Genomic DNA, 17,441 nt, shown 5'->3' on the forward strand with positions numbered 1-17,441 from the left:
GTGAGTCGAGATCACGCCACTGCACTCTCCAGCCTGGGCCACAGAGCAAGACTCCACCTCAAAAAAATAAATAAGTAAAATAAAGAAAAAAATACACATGTATTCATACAAGTGTTGATGATATTTTGAGTTTTTTTTGTGAAAATATGTTTATTTCATTTGTCTTTCTATTATCTTTTTTCTTATTAATATGTAAGATTTAAAATATATATTCTTTGCCAGACGCAGTGGCTCATACCTGTAATCCCAGCACTTTGGGAGGCTGAGGTGAGAGGATCATTTGAACCCAGGAGTCCGAGACTAGCCTGGGCAGCATAGTGGGACCCACGTCTCTACAAAAAATAGAAAAATTAGCTGAGCGTGTGTCATGTGCCTGTAGTCCCCGCTACTTGGGAGGCGGAGGTTGGAGGATCACTTGAGCCTAGGAGGTCAAAACCATAGTGAGCTACGATTGCACTACTACAGTCCAGCATGGGTGACAGAGTGAGACATCATCTCTAAATAAATTTAAATATATATCCTAGAAACAACTCCCTTATCAATTATGTGTATTGTAAATCTTACATCCCATTCTGTAGCTTGCCCTTTTACCTTCTTATAGTGTCATTTGAAGAATAGAAGTTTTTAATTATAATATAACTGTGGTAGGCAGAATTCTCACGACTCTCACTCTTTTAAGATGCCCCCCTGAAGAGTGGACAGAACCTGTGAAGATAGCAGGATGTCACTTCTGTGATCATGCTGCATATATGGCAAAAGAAATTTTGCAGGTGTAACTAGGATTACTAATTGGTTGCATATGAGTTAATCAAGAGGGAGATTATCTAGGTGGGCCCAACCTCATCACATGATCCCTTCAATCTGGGGTCTAGGGACCAGAGACAGAAAACTTCAGAGAGTTTCAAATTGCAGGAAAAACTTGGCAAGCAAATCTGGCTGGTGTTTTTAGTTTTTTGTTTGTTTGTTTGTTTGTTTGTTTGTTTTTGAGACAGGGTCTCACTCTGTGGCCCAGGCTGGAGTGCACTGGTGCAATCTCCACTCACTGCAACCTCTGCCTCCCAGGTTCAAGTGATTCTCGTGCCTCAGCCTCCTGTGTAGCTGGGACTATAGGCACGTACCACCACTCCCAGCTAATTTTTGTATTTTTTTGTAGAGACAGAGTTTCGCCATGTTGGCTAGGCTGGTCTCAAACTCCTGACCCCAAGTGATCCACATGCCTTGGCCTCCCAAAGTGCTGGGATTATAGGCGGTGAGTGAGTCATTGTGCCTGGCCAAGGCTGACTTTGAAGATGGAGGAGGCTACGTGCAGATGCCCTCCAGGAACTAAGAGCAGGTCCTGCCTGATAGCCGACAAGGACCCAGACAAGGACCCCGAGACCTCCATCCTACAACTTTAGGGAGATGAACCTGTCACAAGCATGTGAGCGTGAAAGAGGACTCAGGGCTCCAGGTGAGAACACGGCCCTGCTGGCACCTTGATTGAAGCTGGCAAGACCCCAAGTGGAAAGCTCAGCCACACCATGCCTGGGCCTCTGGCCTACAGATCCACAAGCTAACAGATGGCTTTAAGCTGCTAAATTTGAGGATTGGTTGTGTAGCACTAGCAAACAAACATAGTAGTTGTATTCATCAGCATTTTTCTGTATTTATTTCACCTTCTGAGCTTAAAAAAATCATTCTTGGAAGGCTGGGCGCAGTGGCTCATGCCTGTAATCCCAGCACTTTAGGAGGCTGAGCTGGGTGGATCACTTGAAGTCAGGAGTTCAAGACCAGCCTGGCCAACATAGTGAAACCCCATCTCCACTAAAAATACAAAAATTGGCCAGGTGTGGTGGTGGGTGCCTGTAATCCCAGCTACTTGGGAGGCCTAGGCAGGAGAATCACTTGAATCCAGGAGGCGGAGGTTGCAGTGAGCCGAGATCACACCACTGCACCCCAGCCTGGGTGACAGAGGGAGACTCTGTCTCAAAAAAAAAAAAAAAATCATTCTCATGATTAATATTTTCTTCTAAAATTTTTACAGTTTAATTTTTCACATTTAAGTATTCCAAATCAAATTTTTTCTATGGTATGAGGTAGAGCTCTGGTTTCTCTTTTCCCCCATAATGATAACAATTTTTCCTGGAACTACTTATTGAAGAGCCCATCATTTCTTCACAGATCTGCAGTTACAATTCAGTCATGAATCCAATTTCTATGTAAAGGAGAGTTGGTTTCTGGCCTCTTTATTTTGTGTCATTATTTAACTTGTCTATCACGGTGTAATTGTGTAAACCAGTCTGCCTTAATTACTGTAGCTTCCTAGTTATCTGCTAGATGTCTGCTAAAGTAACTTCCTCATCTTATTCTTCAAGAGTATCTTGGCTTTTGGCTTTTTCAAATAAGATTTAAAATAGATTATCAAATTTCATTACAGGCTCACTCCTGTAATCCCAGCACTTTGGGAGGCTGAGGCAGATGGATCACCTGAGGTCAGGAGTTTGAGACCAGCCTGGCCAAAATGGGGAAATCCTGTCTCTACTAAAAATGTGAAAATTAGCTGGGCATGGTGGCGTAAGCCTGTACTGCCAGCTACTAGGGAGACTGAGGCAGGAGACAGGAGAATCACTTGAACCTGGGAGGCGGAGATTGCAGTGAGCTGAGATCACACCTTTGCATTATATCCTGGGCCACAGAGCAAGACTCCGTATCAAAAAAAAAAAAAAAAAAAAAAAAAGCTGTTAGGATTTGTTTGAATTATAGTACATGTTGTAGCTATAAATCAGTTGGGAGACTGACATCTTCAAAAGACTGAATATCCCAATCTATAAATATGGCCCTATCCTTTTCAAACTAATGCAGGAACAGAAAACCAAATACTACATGTTCTCATGTATAAGTGAGAGACAAATAATGAGCACACATGGATGCATAGAAGGGAACAACAGACTCTGGGGCCTATGGGAAGATGGAGGGTGGGAAGAGGGAGAGGAGCAGAAAAAATAACTAGTGGGTACTGGGCTTAATACCTGGGTGATGAAATAATCTGTGCAGCAAACTCCCATGACGAGAGTTTACCTATATAACAAACCTGCACATGTACTCCTGAACTTCAAATAAAAGCTAGAATATGACCTGTGTCTCTTTTGCCTAAGACTTCTTTAATGTTTTTCTCTTGTTCTTGTTGTTTTTGTTTTTGTTTTGTTTTTGAGACACAGTCGCATTCTGTTGCCCAGGCTAAAGTGCAATGGCACAACCTCGGCTCACTGCAACCTCTGCCTTCCGGGTTCTAAGAGGTTCTCCTGCCTCAGCCTCCCCAGTAGCTAAGATTACAGGCACATGCCACCATGCCCAGCTACTTTTGTATTTTTAGTAGATACGGGGTTTCCCCAAGTTGGCCACGCTGGACTCGAATTCCTGACCTCAGGTGATCCACCTGCATCGGCCTCCTAAAGTGCTGGGATTATAGGCGTGAGTCACCATGCCTGGCCTCTTTAATAGCTTTCATAAAGATATATAATTTTTTCCACTTACACATCTTTTGTTAAATTTATTTTTAGGCATTTTGTATCCTTTATTGTAACCATAAATGGTATCTTTTAAAAATTTGTCTTTTCTGTTTGTGGCTGCTAGAAGTGCGAATGATTTTTATATTTTGTATCCCACATTCTTGCTGAATATTCTTATCCATTCTTTTAAAAAAAAAAATTTGAGATGGTCTTTCACCACGTTGCCCAGGCTGGTCTCGAACTCCTAAGCTCAAGCAATCCTCCCACCTCGGACTCCCAAAGTGCTGGGATTACAGGCATGAGCTACTGCACCAGGCCTAAATATTCTTATCCATTCTAATAACTTAGCTGTAGATTCTCTTTGCCTTAATTTCTTTAATAGATATAGGATAATTTGGATTTTGTAATTTGTGTCTTTTGAGGAAATTTGTCAGTTTCATCTAGCTGTCAAGTTTATTGACTTGAAGTTGTTTATAATATTCTTTTATTTTTAATATCTGTAGGATTTAATTGATATCTTCTTTTTGTTCTCAAAATTGGACATTATGTCTTTTTTCCTGATGAGTCTTGCTGGAAGTCTTGTTTTGTTTCTGCTAGGATTTTATCATGTAGTTGTGTTGTATTGTCCATGAGTTTTTGGTTTTGTCATCTAGTTACTCCGTTGGTATGTGATGATGAGGGGAGATTTAAAAGTGACGTCATCGTCATTGCTGCCATTTTCTAGAAACCTACGCTTTTATTTTTGAAGTATATTTCAGTGGGTAGAATTTTATGTTGGCAGATTTTTTTCATTTCAACATGAAAAATGTCATTCCATGGGTTTCTGGCTTCTGTAGTTTCTGATGAAAAGTCCTTCTCCTACTTATTGTTGTTTCTTTGAAAGTAATATTTCTCTGGCTTCTTTTGAATGTTTCCTTTTATCTTTTTTTTAGCAATTTAATCACAACTTTTTTTCTATTCACCTGCTTAGGATTTGCAGACATTCCTGTCTGTGAATTAATGTTTTTTATTCATTTTGAGATTTGTGGGGGAACAATTTCTCTTTTTTAAAATTTCCTTTTATTTTTATTTTTTATTTTTATTTTTTACTTATTTATTTTGTTATTGTTGTTGTTGTTGTTGTTGTTGAGACGGAGTCTCACTCTGTCACCCAGGCTGGAGTGCAGTGGTGCAATCTTGGCTCACTGCAAACATCGCCTTCTGGGTTCACGCCATTCTCCTGCCTCAGCCTCCCAAATAGCTGGGACTACAGGCGCCTGCCACCACACCCAGCTAATTTTTTGTATTTGTGGTAGAGACGGGGTTTCCCTGTGTTAGCCAGGAAGGGTTCGATCTTCTGACCTTGTGATCCACCTGCCTTGGGCTCCCACAGTGCTGGGATTACAGGCATGAGCCACCGTGCCCGGCCTATTTATTTATGTTTTTTGAGACAGAGTCTCACACTGTCGTCCAGACTGGAGTGCAGTGGTGCAATCTTGGCTCACTGCAACCTTCGCCTCCCAGGTTCAAGCAATTCTCCTGCCTCAGCCTCCAGAGTAGCTGGAACTACAGGCACCCACCACCATGCCCGGATAATTTTTGTATTTTTAGTAGAGGTGCTCTCTACCTCCTGTTATGGAGGAGGTAGAAACTGGTCTCAGTCTGGTCCAGTCTGGTCTCAAACTCCTGACCTCAAGTGATCTGCCCGCCTCGGCCTCCCAAAGTGCTGGGATTACAGGTGTGAACCACTGTACCCAACCCCATTTTCTCTTTAAATAGAGGTACTGTTCCACTTCCTTTCTGGTTCTGGGACTCTAATTCCTCACAAGTTAGACCTGTCTGGTATGTTCCATGTCTCTTGTTAACTTTCCTAGCCACTGAACTCCACTGAGGTAGGTCTTATGGCCCAGTAGACCCTGACCGATCCCTTTTACTCAAGATGGTGTGGGATCCCCTTTCCAAAATATGTAGGGCTTCCTTTTTTTTTTTTTTTGCTGTGATTTTCTTTTCTGCTATGAGGTAAGTGATTAACCTTCAGAATATCCGCCGTAATCCCAGAAGTGAAAACTCATTGATCCAACATTAATATGTGCTTTGTGCAATTTTGAATGTTCTTTGGCAAAGTCAATTCCATAATTCATCACAGTCCCATCTCTGTTGTTAACTGTGTTGAGCAAAAACGCCCCCATCCTCACCCAGTGTTGCCCTTGATCTAATATTCTAAGTGTCAGAGGTTCCATATTTTAATAGAAAATGTGCCCTGGCTGTGAGGTAGTGGAGAGTGAACGTCACTCATTACCTACAGGGACAATTCTCAATGAAGGCCTTAAATGATGCTCAATTAAGCTGGTTCTCGTGTGGCCTCTGTGTCTTCGACAGCTGCTGAATCCTCTGATCACACACGATGGGACTTGTACACTTGAAATCAAACATATTTTTAAAACTTCTGTTGTTGAGAATTCCCACCTCATTTTTCCATGGACAAAATTATTCTTTATGTCATAGTGCACTTAAAATTTGGTATTACCTAGAAGTTAAAGAAATATGATAACCGTGCCAAACTGCTATCTCTATGTAAGATTATTCCGTCAGAAAACCCTCTCCCAGTTCCCCTGCAGCTCTTCAGGAATCCCCATCTCCCCAGAGCTCTTTGTGCCCACGGATGGCACCTCCAAATTAGGGAAGACCGTTTGTCAAGAAGGGAAGCAGAAGGGTGACGAGAGGGTCTTGCAGGCAGAGCTGGAATCGACTTCCACTCTGCTTCTTGCAAGCTGTGTGATGCTAGGTGAAATTTCTCCTTCCTCTGGAGCCTCTATTTTCTTAGATTTGGAGCAGGGTGGTCACACTGACCTTGCAGATTTCTGAGAATCAGAGACAGCACATGAAAAGCCTGGAGGCCATTCTCTTAAGAGTAGCTGTGACTCATGTGTGGACAATGGGTTTTTCATGCTTCTCTTTCTCTCTGTTTATCTGATGCAAGGAACATGCTCCAGTGATGATGGTGAGGGAGGAATTAGGATAGACATAGACACCCCTGTGTCAGAAACATGCTTCTTTATTACTGGGTTATGACTCTGTCTTCCCAGGGACAGGCCCCAGCCTGCGTACATTTGCAGACAGAGTGGCGTGTGGGGATAGCAGTTTGTCCCCACGACTTTTCTTCACTCCCCTGCTGTTGGCAGGACTCAGTTGAAGGGACACTTTATGGCATTGATGCTGCCATTTTGAAACCTGGAGGAGGGAAAGGTGTAAGGGACTATCACCTGAGGCATAAGGTGCAGCTTGTGTTGGTTTTGGTGTTTTTGTCCATCATATTCATATATTTCAAAACATTTTCTCCTCCTGACTTGTAGGTCAATGTGGCTGCAGGGAAGCCTCATCCTTTCTCAGAATGGCCCTACTTGCCCGATCTCATGGCTGGCCCTTCAGGACCATTGATGGGCTGCCAGCCGCCTCCTCTACCGGGTGTTGTCTGGGAACTCAAACACTCCCTCCATCTGAAGGTTTTCTGGGACCTCAACAAACTCCTCCACTGGAGAGTCCTCTGGGAACTCAACCACCTCCACTCGACTGTCCTCTGGGAACTCAGCCACCTCCTGCACTAGAGAGTCCCCTGAAAACTCAACCACCTCCTCCACTCGATTGTTCTCTGGGGCCTTATCCAGCTCCTGCAGCTGTCAGTCCTCCAGGACCTCATTCACCTACTGCAGCTGCCTGTCTTTCCGGACCTCATCCACCACCTGCGGCTGTCAATCCTCCAGGACCTCAATCACCTGCTGCACCTGTTGGTCCTCCATGACCTCATTGACCCCCGGCATGCATCTGACCTCATCCACCTCCTGCAGCTGTCAGTCCTCCGGGACCTCATTCACCTCCTGCAGCTGTCGGTCCTCCGGGACCTCATCCACCTCCTGAAGCTGGTGGTCCTCCGGGACCTCATCCACCTTTTGCAGCTGTTGGTCTTCCGGGACCTCATTCACCTCCTGCAGCTGTTGGTCCTCTGGGACTTCATCCACGCCCTGCAGCTCTAGGTCTTCTGGGACCTCATCCACCTCCTGCAGCTGTTGGTCCTCTGGGACCTCATCCACCTCCTGGAGCTGTAAGTCTTCTGGGACCTCATCAACATGCTACATGTGTCTGTCTTCCGGGACCTCATCCACCTCCTACAGCTCTTGGTCCTCCCAGACCTCATCCACGTCCAGCATGTGTCTTCCCTCCAGGACCTCATCCATCTTTTATAGCTGCCTTTCCTCTAGGACATCATTCACCTTTTTGTTCTGTGAGGCCTCTGGGACCTCCGACTACATCTCCACTTAGTAACCTCTGGATCCTCAGCCACCCCTTCTACCTGGGTGGCGTCTGGCCCCTCAATAACCACCTTCACATGAATCTCCTCGGTTACTTCAATAATCTCCACTTGTGGTCCCTGGGACTTCAGCCACCTCCTCCACCAGGGTCTCCTCTAGTACATCTGCCACCTCCTCCACTTGTCTGGCCTCTGCTATCTGAACTCCTCCAGGACCTCAACCAGCTCCTCTACCCATTGTTGCCTATAGGACCTCAACCACCACCTCCACATGTACCACTTGGTATATTTATCTGAACAGTATGAACTGAGTTGCAAAATGGATTCATCTTTCCCTTTCTGAATGAATAGAAATGTTACAGATTGTACTGCGGGGCTTTGCACTGGCTGAGGTTGTGGTCACTTTGCTCAAGTTTCTGAGAGTACAAGTCAGTTGCATTATTTCCTCATCATGACCTTGGCAGAAGGTATCTTCTGTAGATGAGGAAAGAGTTTTTTTTCATTTTAAGGGGTGGGGGCAGAGTCTTGCTCTGTCACCAAGGCTGGGGTGCAGGGGTGCACTCCTGGTTCACTGCAACCTCCGTCTCCAGGGCTCAGGTGATCCTTCCACCTCAGCCTCCAGAGTAGCTGGGACTACAGGTGTGCAACACCATGCTTGGCTATTTTTATTTTTTAACTTTTTGTAGAGACCATGTTTCACCATGTTGCTCAGGCTGGCCTCAAGCTCCTGGAGCCATGCCATCTGCCCACTTTGGCCTCCCAAAGTGCTGAGATTACAAGTGTGAGCCACTGTGCCCAGCCAGAGGTTATTTATAGAAGCTAGAAATACAATTTTTGCAGGCTTGTGTGGTACCTGGGCCATATGGCCAGCTCTGTGAGGGATGAGACCCATCCCTGACTGGCAGGGCATCCTGTGTGCTGCAGCAGAGAGACCCACACTGAAGGGCACAGAACTTCTGACCATGCCAATGGAAGCACAAGTGAAGGGACACAGGGTGCAGAAGGAGGAGACAGAATCTCCTGGGAGTAAACAGGAGGCTGTGGAAGAGAAAGCTGAAGCAGGGAGGTGTCACACGGGGGTTATTGAACTCAGGTAGAGTTGGAAGGCTGCTCCTAGCCAGGCAAGCAGCGTGAGCAGGAGCATGGAGGCTGCGTGAGGGCCACACAGAGCCGCCGTGGGAGCTCAGATAGCACAGTGTGCACAGAGAATTCTCCCCAGCACTTCCTTGTTTCCCTACAGCCTTTAGTCCATTATCGGTAGGAAGATGATTCTTTCCCTGGGTGCGTGAAGGCTCTGGATCAGGGTGAATGAATGCCTAGAGGTCTGAAAATTTTAACTTGGTTCTGTCAGGGGAACCTGTCTCCCTGAGTTTTCATGGCCTAAGGAGACTAACAATGAGGATGAGTCTGGTTCAGTGGAGCTGCGGCCTTGGCCTTCAGAATGAGGCCGACTCTGGCCGGAAACTCAAGGCCAATCCTGAGCTGCTGTGACCTCCTCTGATCTCCTGCACCCTCTCCTTCCCACCCACAACTCTCAGCTTTGCATCTCCCAACCTTGGCATGCAAAATGCTTCCCCTTCCCTGTGTCTTTGCTGCCTAAGCCCAGACACCAACTCTCAGTAGAGCTCAGAGCCCCAGCTTTCTCAGAAATGAGCTGGGAATGATGTGATTATGAGGTCATGGTGAGGACAGGGAGACCAAGCTCATAAGGAAGGCATCTTGCAAAATAGCTGGTAGATGGTAGAGCCTCACCCCTCCCGCTGGTTAAATGCAAATATTTCCACTCAGAAGATCAGCAAAAGGTGTTCATTGAAGTTCATTTAATAAACCTTAGGGTGTAGCAGCTCAGGCTCTGGGATTTCCAGTTTCTCTTTCAAAAGATAAGGGAAAGCCCCTGTCTCCAAGATTAGAATTCAGATCCTTACGAGATGAAGAGATCCTAAAAATGCATACACAGTTAAACTCTGAGATTTGTATCTGCGATCTGTGGATAATTATTCTCCATGACATACAGACACAGATATGGCCACACACAGAAGTATTCAGCAGGAGCACAGATATTTCATTGAAGCCACAATGTATATTGGGCAAAAGAAGGTCACCTGGAAATAAACCAAAATATTTTTACCTTACAGGATAATTTTGAAATTTGAAGAGTCTCCTGGGCCATGATATCTTGGAAAAGTCTTTACCATATTTGATGCTCCATGTCCTGTGCTTCCTCCTCTCTCTCTCATTTCCAGTGTTTCCCTTTAGAAACATTTGCAGTCCTATCTTTCTGGGTGTCCGCTTCCTGGAGGACCAGTTCACACCCCAGGGTATACCAGGTGTGACTCCTCATACACTATTCAAACTCAGGCAGATACTGCCTTGCTGGACACAGAAGCAGGGTTACCCTTTGGGTAGTGTTGACTGGGAAGGGTCCGAGGGGGGCTTCTGGGGTGGGGGAATATCCTGTATCCAGCCATGGGTGGAGGTTGTGCTCATTCATTCTAGAAAGAGTCACTGTGCTCCTAGTGACTGCCAGTGGTGCCTTGTGAGCAGATAGACAGGAATACATCCCCATGAGGTGGCCAACTTCTGACAGGGAATAGAAGGGGGCCCAGCAGCGGCTGTGGAGCCTATGAGGAGCCTCGCAGAGACTCAGGGTTTGTCAGAGCCCATTCCCCACTGAGCCAGCTGCTCCCGGTAGCACCAACTCCAGGCGGCTCTAAGGGAAGCTGAGCTGGGTGTAGACATTTCTCCATAAGTCCTGTGCCCCCCACCATCTTCCTGTAATTTTTAAATTGTGTGATAGGCAGAGGTCGGTGGTGAGAGGCTAACTGAGCTGGACTGGAGAGGAGTAGAGAACGCAGGGGTGAGTTCAGTCAGAGGATGAGACAGGCAGAGAGAAGATGAGAGAGAAGGGATGAGAGAGGGAGGGGAAGGACAGAGAGAAGGAGAAAGACAAGGAGGATAGAGAGGGGTTGAAACAGTGAGAGAAAGAGAGAAGGGAGAGAGAGAGAAGGTGGAAGGTGAGGAGAGAGAGAGAGAGAGATGGAGATGGGAGGATGGAGTCATGGAGAGAAGTTGATTTGGGCCCAGGGGGAGAAAAGGAAAGCTGGAAGAGACAAAGACAGAAGGACCCACAGTGAGAACCAAGGGAGCTGGAGGGAGGGAGATGTCCAGAGAGCTGGCCAGTGATCCACACACGGAGGGAAAGGCAGAGAAAAAAAGACAGAGAAGAGAGGAATGAAGACAGGAAACAAGAGAGATGGAGAGGACTGAGACAGGGAGAGGAGGCTGGAGAGAATCACAGAGAAACAGCACAATAGAGGGAGGGAAAGAGTTGTTGAGAACAGGGTCACAGAGAGAAAGGAAGGACAAAGAGGGAGGCAGAGAGAAGCAGAGAAAGAGAAAGCAGGGAACAAAAGGGTGAGCCTGCAGGAGGTGGAGGGGGACAGATGGCCTGGGTGAGGGGACAGCAAAGGCAGGTAGTCCTGGGACTCAGGAGCCAGGGGAGTTCTTGCACTCCAAGGCTGTGACCTCCTTGGGGCCCAGCGCCATGAAAGCCCATCACATGGGGACACGCAGGCCTCCCTTGTGTCTGGGTTGCTGTGTGGAGCCTCTGGGTCTGTCCCTGAAGCAAGGACTTCCAGGGGAAAGGGCTGCCCTGTCTCAGGTTTGCCTCCTCTGTGGGGTGGGGACCCCAGCAGCCTCCCTCGCTGCCCTGGTCCCTGCTGCATTTCCCATCCTGGCCAGCTAGGTGGCTGTCAAGTCCCATACCTGGGAACCAGGCTGAGACCCTTTGTCCAGCCTCATCTGTTCTCACCTGGCTCCAGATTCCAGCCACAGCTCTGGCAAACAGTCCACACATGCTGGCTGTCACCAGATCCACATACCCCGGGTGGATTCCTGCCCTGTTCCCACAGGACAGCCCTCAACCAATGGAGACAGGAACCTGGAGTTAAATGCTTCTCCCTTTTTCACTGAGAGAGAGACATGCACGGTCTGATGCACTTTCTTTCCTTCTTTCTTTCTTTTTTTTTCTTAAGACAGTGTCTCGCTCTGTCACCCAGGGTGGAGTGCAGTGGTGTGATCTCAGCTCACTGCCCCCTCTGCCTCCTGGGTTCAAGCAATTCTCCTACCTCAGCCTCCCGAGTAGCTGGGATTACAGGCACCCGCTACCATGCCCAGCTAATTTTTCTATTTTTAGTAGAGACGGGGTTTCACCGTATTGGTCAGGCTGGTCTCAGACTCCTGACCTCGGGTGATCTGCCTGCCTCAGCCTCCCAAGGTGCTGGAATTACAGGCGTGAGCCACCGCGCCTGGCCGTGATGCACTTTCTAGACGCTGTCCTAGAGATCACACTGGGTTAAGCCTCAGTTGCCTTCAATGTGGTCATCTCTACAGTATACGCTTAGCTTTTTTCTCCTCCTTTACTTTCCCAGACCCTCACTCTGCTCCCTGGATTCACTTTTTGAAATAGTCCTCCTGCTGCAAAGTCCTGGGCACCTGCCCTACTTTCAGCATTGGAAGGGGGGCCCAGGCTAAGACCATGAGGCCCCACTGTGGGCGCCCACAGCCCCGTTCCTCCCTCTATTCCCACCACAGTCACATCCTCCTGTCCCTCAGTGCTTCCTCGCCTTTCCCTCCAGCCCACCGTGAGATCCCAGGGGACGGAGCAGCCCCTTCTCTGCCCCAGTGCAGGGCTTGGCCTTAGCACACGGTCAGTCTGTGCTGGGGTGAAGTGGTGAATGAGTGAGTGGTTGAGTGATAATGCATCATCAGATCTGTCTTTTCCACATGTCTCTATCTCCACCCAGAACCAGTTTTCTCATCCACAAATAGGCATATGAGGTTGGGTGCTCCTAAACCCTGCAAAATTCAGAGCTGGCACAGTTGGGAACTGACCTTCCTTGACCTCACCTCACTTTCTGTATCTATAAAATGGGGTACCTGCCTCTAAGAGTAAAAAGGAGGCCTGGCATAGGGAAAGAAATTCTCTCAGCTTGAGCACCCAGATCATCCATCTTGCTCTCAAATACCTAATACAGGGGACCATGTTTTCTGCTATAATTGGTATTGGAGCTGGTACCATTTATTAAAGGCAATTCAGTTATGAAGTTTCATTTATTAAAACAGTGTAGTAAATGTGTATGTATGGACAGACAGATAAATATAATAGAAGAGCAAGTCCAGATGTAGACAGAAATCCATACAGAAATAGAGAATGGGACAAAGGAAGCATCTCAATGCAGGGTGCTCAGACACCTGGCCAAACATCTGAAAACTAAAAGAATAAAATTGGCTGGGCACAGTGACTCACACCTTTAATTCCAGCACTTGGAGAGGCCGAGGCAGGTGGATTACCTGAGGTCAGGAGTTTGAGACCAGCCTGGCCAACATGGTGAAACCCCGTTTCTACTTCTAATTTGTGAGTTTAATTAGTTCACATTGATAAGGAGAACAGAAATATTTGGGCTTATTGCTGCCATCTTTTGTGTTATACATATACCCTTGGGATGGATATTCCCAAGGGTCATGGACTGTGCTGTGGACCCCACACTACTCAAGGCCATGAGACAGGAGCCAGGCCTGGAGGGACCTTCACAAAGGACCTTTGGGCCTGCTGGAGTGCAACTATGGCAAGTGACCACAGCGGAGACACTGGCCACTAGCCATGTCTGCTCCCACCACAAAGCCTCATCCAGGTAACCCAGCATCACTCTTCTTGGGGCTGTGCCCACTGCCCTGGCTCTGTCTGCCCATGGCCCTGCAAACATCCACAGGACAAACAAGGAATCTGTATGAAATCCCTATCGGCATCTATCCTGGTCCCAGGAACAACAGGAGTGTAGAAGGAGGAGGATTAAGAGCCTCAGCTCATATGACCTGTGGAAGATAGGACAGGGCCAGCTGGCTCTTCCCTATAGGGCCCAGTAGCACACAGCTACTCAAGGACACATGTTAGGGATAAATATGAACCTGGGGGCCAGGCGCGGTGGCTCACACCTATAATCTTAGCATTCTGGGAGGCTGAGGCAGGTGGATCACCTGAGGTCAGGGGTTCAAGACCAGCCTGGCCAACATGGCAAAATCCTGTCTGTACTAAAAATACAAAAATTAGCTGGGCATGGTAGTGTGTGCCTGTAATCTCAGCTACTCAGGAGGCTGAGGCAGGAGAATCACTTGAATCCAGGAGGCGGAGGTTGCAGTGAGCCGAGATTGTGTCACTGCATTCCAGCTTGGGTGACAGAGCAAGACTCCATCTCAAAAAAAAAAAAAAAAAAAAAAAAAATGAACCAGAGAAGGGAGCAGTGCACTAACGCAGAAACCCACTACTGAGCTGGAAGGAAGCAAGAGGCCAGCAGAGAGCTGATCTACACTTTGATGTGGCTTTGCTGCATCTGTCATGAGGCCTGCACCCACCTACAGGTCCACTGTAGTCAAGGTAGACAGGTCAGTCTTAAACAGAGCATTACAGCGCCCTGGGAGGTGGGAGTCTCTGCCACAGGCGGGACATGGGCTAGTGTCCTCAAGCAGAAAGGCTCTTCAAGGTGCCATGCAAAGGTTGGCATCCAATCCCACAACCCTCTCCCAAAAAGAGGAGCATTTTGGCCCCCCAAAAAACTGTTTCTGGGTCAGTGGAGCCTGATGCCAGCCATCTCTCTCTCTACCACCGGAGGAAGAGCCAGCCACCCTTTTCCTTCCTTCATCAAGGTAACCAGCCATTAGCATCCAAGCCAAGGGGCAGGGGAAATACAAAGAATGCATATTCACACAAAATTTCACTCCATGCTTAACTAGGCTCTGCTCCTTATTGATAACGGTGACCCTGCAATGGGCCTCAGTTCTTACGTCTGTAAAACAGGCATAAACAGCTAGCTCCCAGCTGACAGACACTGGTTGCAGGAACGGCATGGGATAAGCACTCATGTGCATTATCCTTTCCGCCTAAGAAAAGTACTCCCCAAAAGGCTGGGCACAGTGGCTCATGCCTGTAATCCCAGCACTTTGGGAGGCCGAGGCGGGCGGATCACCTGAAGTCAGGAGTTCGAAATCAGCCTGGACAACATGGCGAAACCCCATCTCCACTAAAAATACAAAAATTAGCCAGGCAAGGTGACGGGGGGTGCCTGTAATCCCAGCTACTCGGAGGCTGAGACAGGAGAATTGCTTGAACCCGGGAGGTGGAGGTTGCAGTGAACCGAGATTGCGTCACTGAACTCCAGCCTGGGCAACAGAGCGAAACTCTGTTTCAAAAACAAAAAACAAAAAAGGTCCCCCCGCCCCGAACAAAGGAGAAAGGCAGAGCAGTCCCTGAGACAAGATGGGGCGCAGGCACACCAAGGCCCCCGGAAACCTGGTCAGAGTGTCTGTCTCAACTGGCCTGCCCTGTTCAGAGAGATGGAAAGCCGGGGAGAGTCTTGATCTCTCGGGGGCTCTGAACGGCCTCCTGGTGAGGGATGGGGGTCCCTGAGCCCTGAGGCTTATTATTCCCCATGGGAACACACAGAACTCCCTGGAACCCCCTCCTCTGTCCACAGGGAATGCGCGAGCCACCTCTGCCCTCTACTGGCTGAATTTAAAACTGCAGCCAATTGAAGGATGGGCAAATAAATGTCACACATCACTCTCCCTGTTCATTCATTCCTCATTCACGGAGAGCTGCTTTGTATCAGGTGCCAAGATAGGACGGGAGGCATAATTTTAATTCTCTGTGTCTCCAAGGCTGTATCTGCATGAATTCTCCTGTATTTCCCCTGCTTCCCAATGGCCTGGTCTGACAGGAACAGTCTTCATCTTTTTTCAGGGCTATTCTAACTGTCTCATCCTCATTTGTCCACAGAGGCCAGCTCAGTTCTGTGCCCCTGGAGAAGGCTGATGTGAAGCACTATCCATTGCTGAGCACTTGCTAGGTCCTAGGCACTAGCTAGACCCTTTCTGTCTACCATATCCCTCCCAAGCTCACTGCAAGGCACGGTCCATCTTCATTCCCTTGTAACAGCTAGGGAAACTGGGGCTCAGTGAGGTTCCACAGCTTTTCAGAGGTCGCATGGCCTGAAGATTCTAGAGCCTGCTTCAAACCTTGTTCCCCCTGACCCCAGAATCTCTGTTCAGGTTTCCCTGAAGATGCCAGAGTGTGTTCGGTCCACAATGACCACAGTTACGGACCAGGCCCAGCCTGGTCAGGCTCACCTGGCCTTTCACACTGCAAGGTGGACCTGGTCTGAACCTCAGGTCCTAGGACTGCTCACTATATCACCCTGAGGCTCCAGCCTTGCTTTTTACCTATAAGGTGTGCATATCTATCCCTGGGCATGCTTGATCCTGGCTCAGCACGGCATCCCAACCCCTAGTCCTCAAGCTGCAGACACCCCAGCGCTTCGCCCAGGCTGCCCTGAGGCCTTTAGCACACGCATTGTACAGATGGTGATGACACTGGGGCAGGCTTTTTACCCCAAATGAAGAATCTGAGGGCCCAGTAAGCCAGATGCGCTGGTGAGGAGGAATCCCAGCCTGTACCAACCTCTCATTGCCTTGAACAGCTAAGCTCAGTCCAGCTCTGGCCAGGACCCTTACAGCCAGGGGGCAGCAGCCCTGCTGGGCCCAGACCAGGAGCCACCTACCCTTTAGAATGTCAGCACAGTCAAGCCATTCTTTTACATTTATGGAGACTGACAACTAGCCTCCACTGTTGTCTTATCACTGAGCAACACAGAAGCATTGGCAGAGAGGAAGTGTTCTGATATTTCAAATATTTCTGGTGGTCAAAATGCTCCCAGATAATAGCATAGTTTTGGAAATAATGGACTACATCATAAAATTAAAATTAACTCCTTCTGTTTTCTAGAACTTATAATGAGAATAATTTAAATAACCATTATTTACCAAATTTTATTCATATATGTATAATACTATTGATGTATCATTTGAGGAAAAGTAAAGCACATATAAAAGAGGCTTTTAAATTAAAAACAAATATAAGGGACTTTTAAAAGTTTGTGGGAAAATGAAATTAAAAGACAAGAATAAAAAATATAAACTTTATTTCTCTCAAGTTCTATCAAGGTCAAGACACTTTTGTAAGTGATGATATCGTCCATTTTGTCCATCTCCAAAGAACTGAGGATCCTGGGAATTTAACCATCTCAAGGCAGTCTTTTTTACATTATTAAATGGAGAAAAACTGGTCTCCTTTAAATAATTTCTTAAGATTAGGAAACAAAAAGAAGTCATAAGGAGCCAAATCAGGACTGTAAGGTGGATACCTAGTGATTTCCCATTGAAACTCGCAAAATTGACCTTGTTTGATGAGAGGAATGAGCAGGATCATTGTCATGACAGAGAACTCTCTGGTGGAGCTTTCTTGGGCATTTTTCTCCTAAAGCTGTGATTCTCTCAAAACACTCGTAATAAGCATATGTCACTGTTCTTTGGCCTTCCAGAAAGTCAACAAGCAAAATGCCTTGAGCATCACTGAAAATTGTTGCCCTGACCTTTGCTCTTCACCTGTCTGCTTTTGCTGTGACTAGGTCACCTCTGCTTCTTGGTAGCCATTGCTCTGATTGTGCTTTGTCTTCAGCATTGTACTGGGAAAGCCAAGTTCCATCTCCTGTTACAATTCTTTGAAGAAATGCTTCAGGATCTTAATCCCACTTGTTTAAAATTTTCATCTAAATCTC

At 47.2% G+C, this 17,441-nt stretch overlaps 1 pseudogene; it reads left to right on the forward strand.

The window, feature by feature from the left end:
- Positions 1-7,262: 7,262 nt before the first annotated feature.
- On the forward strand, positions 7,263-8,070 carry LOC100985733 (uncharacterized; annotated as a pseudogene).
- The last annotated feature ends 9,371 nt before the right edge of the window (positions 8,071-17,441 follow it).

This window comes from Pan paniscus, chromosome 8 (assembly GCF_029289425.2).
Source record: "Pan paniscus chromosome 8, NHGRI_mPanPan1-v2.0_pri, whole genome shotgun sequence".
Taxonomy (NCBI): Eukaryota; Metazoa; Chordata; class Mammalia; order Primates; family Hominidae; genus Pan; species Pan paniscus.